This window comes from Anguilla anguilla, chromosome 10, assembly GCF_013347855.1.
Source record: "Anguilla anguilla isolate fAngAng1 chromosome 10, fAngAng1.pri, whole genome shotgun sequence".
Taxonomy (NCBI): domain Eukaryota; kingdom Metazoa; phylum Chordata; class Actinopteri; order Anguilliformes; family Anguillidae; genus Anguilla; species Anguilla anguilla.
In genome coordinates, this window is record NC_049210.1 from 41,772,947 (window position 1) to 41,775,470 (window position 2,524).

A 2,524-nucleotide genomic window follows, 5' to 3' on the forward strand; every position below is an offset into this window, starting at 1 on the left:
CAGCTGGGAGGTTCCACAGACCGGCCTGGACGCAGACAGGCACGTCTGGATCCTTTCTGTTGCACTCTCTGGTGCTGGCGGTCCGATCCCTTCTGCGATCCGAGGACAGTCCTGCTGGATCCCGGAGCCGCACCGCGGTGCCACAACCGGCGTTAATGAGAAGCGTTTTTATTATTATTTATTAGTTTTTTGGAGTAATTAATAGGTTGTTTGGTTGCCGGGAGAACCTTTAATTTGGCAGGCTGTCATTAGCGAGCGGCGCGGCTAATTCATCCTGCCGCGGCACCGAGCTCGTCACTTCAGACATACCTATTCAATTAGCGCGCTCTCTCTCTCTCTCTCTCTCTCTCCTCTCTCTCTCTCTCTCTCTCTCTCTCTAGTCTCTCTCTCTCTCTCTCTCTCTCCTCCTCTCTCTCTCCTCTCTCTCTCTCTCTCTCTCTCTCCTCTCTCTCTTTCTCTCTCTCTCTAGTCTCTCTCTCTCTCTCTCTCTCTCCTCTCTCTCCTCTCTCTCTCTCTCACTCGCTCTTCTCATTCAAATTCAGACTGCCTCACGTGGGTGAAAAATGGGAACATCTGCACTGCCAGGGCATGTTATGTGCGCGCGTAAATCCTGCAGATTTTTGCAACGCAGACGGAGTCCAGGACCAGAACTGCCAAGCTGCTCTAAACGCGTGACATACAGGTGGTGTCGCTCTGTACACCTGTGGTGTCTGCGGGTGCGAACGCTCATTCACGAGTGACCTTGTGTGACCTTGAACATCTGAAGGGGCGATAGGGCACAGGCGCTGGGGTGATTTTAACCCGCGGAACGTCAGGCAGAAACGAAACACGGAGCGGACATCGAATCGACCGAATCGGCGAATCGGCATCGAGTTACCGCAGGAAGACACCATAGACAGCACAGTGGGTTGAGTATGGTAGTTTTCGTCGTCATGGAACTTGCCGCCTGACGGCTGGGCGTGGCTCCGTCCTTCACGGCAGTCCCCCCCCCCCCCCGTCACACGAGGATTAGGTCTCAGTTTTAATCATATCAGAACGCGCTCCAGTACTGCCAGGGTAATGTGCACATTTGGGTCAAATGGTATTTATAAATAAAGGTCCCCCCGCTAGGCCTGGTCCTCTCTCCGTGTGATGTCAATGAAATGCTTCTCTTTCTTCTGTCTTCCCTTTTTTTCCCCTCTTTTTTCTGTCTTTTTTGTTTGTTTGTCTTTCAGGAATAGTTTGAACTACCAGGAAACATTGGCTCAACATTCAGTAAATTCCACACGTCCCACCAGAGGCGCAATTAGCGAAGGTCACATGACCTTATGGCTCTCAGCTCCTCTGTGCTACCGTTGCCATGGGGAGGGAGGGAAAATTTAAGAAGGCACTTTTTTGGGCAGCTTCTCTTTGGGTCCTAAACAGCTGTGAGATTGATAGAGTTGCAGTGGTGCGTTCACGTCAGGGATGAGAGAGGAGTGGAACGTCTTTGAGTCCAAGGGTGATCAGTTTTCCGGTGTGATGGAGTAGCCTTCATTTTGACAGTAGGTGTGTTTTTTAAATGATGCATTTAAACGGTGAACTAAATAATTGCACATGAAATGATTTTTTTTTTCTTCCCGCCTGTCCATCGGCCTGTAATTTTGTTTGGATTGCGCAAAGTGTTTGTATCACTGTTGGACTCTCCTGCACCTGGAATTAAATTGAACTGCAGTTTACATGGCTTTCATTTAGTTTTGTTTTCAGTGTGCAATAGCAGCCTGTGTTATTACAGCACTGCGTGATTTCATTTGCAGTTCCTGTAACTCCCCCCCCCCCACCCCCCACTCCAAAAAAAAAAAAAAAGATTTGCCAATAGGCAATGATGTGAGCATGTGTAGAGGGAGGAATAAAAAGCTAGATTGACCCCCCCCCCCCCCTTTGTATGAAGACCAGCTGCTTCTTCTCCAGTGTAATGTAAGCGTGTCCTTCTTGTAAAATTTCTTTTTTCTTTTCTCACTTCTTTGGAAATAACAGCCTGATTTTTCTTTTTTTTTTTGGAAACCCTTAAAGTGAACTTTGTGATCCTTCCTTCTTCAAAACAAAAGTTTGTTGTTTCTGTTGCAGTTATGAAAACATAGGGAATGTGAACAATGAAGAAGTGGGCCAAAAGGATTTGTTTGTGTGTGTGCATGTGTGTGTGTGCGTGTGCGTGCGTGTGTATGTGTGTGCGTGCATGCATGTCTTTGTGTGTGTGTGTGCATGCATATGTGGTGAACATATGTTTCATGTGTTCACATGCATATGTTCCAGGACATCCTGCTGTTTAGTGTTTTGAACACTGTTCAAAAGCGTGATCCCGTGATTACTTAAAGCCAATCAAATCACAGCATTCGCAGAATTCCCACCCTCTCACACTGTAACTGGCAGATGGTAAAAACAGTAAGTTGTTGTTCTGATCAGAACAGGAGGTAGGAACAGAAAGTAGGAGAGACAGGTGCAAGTGTCTTACCTGCTGTGCCGGTGTAATGCTGAACGTATGCTACAGGAAGACTCAAACACACAC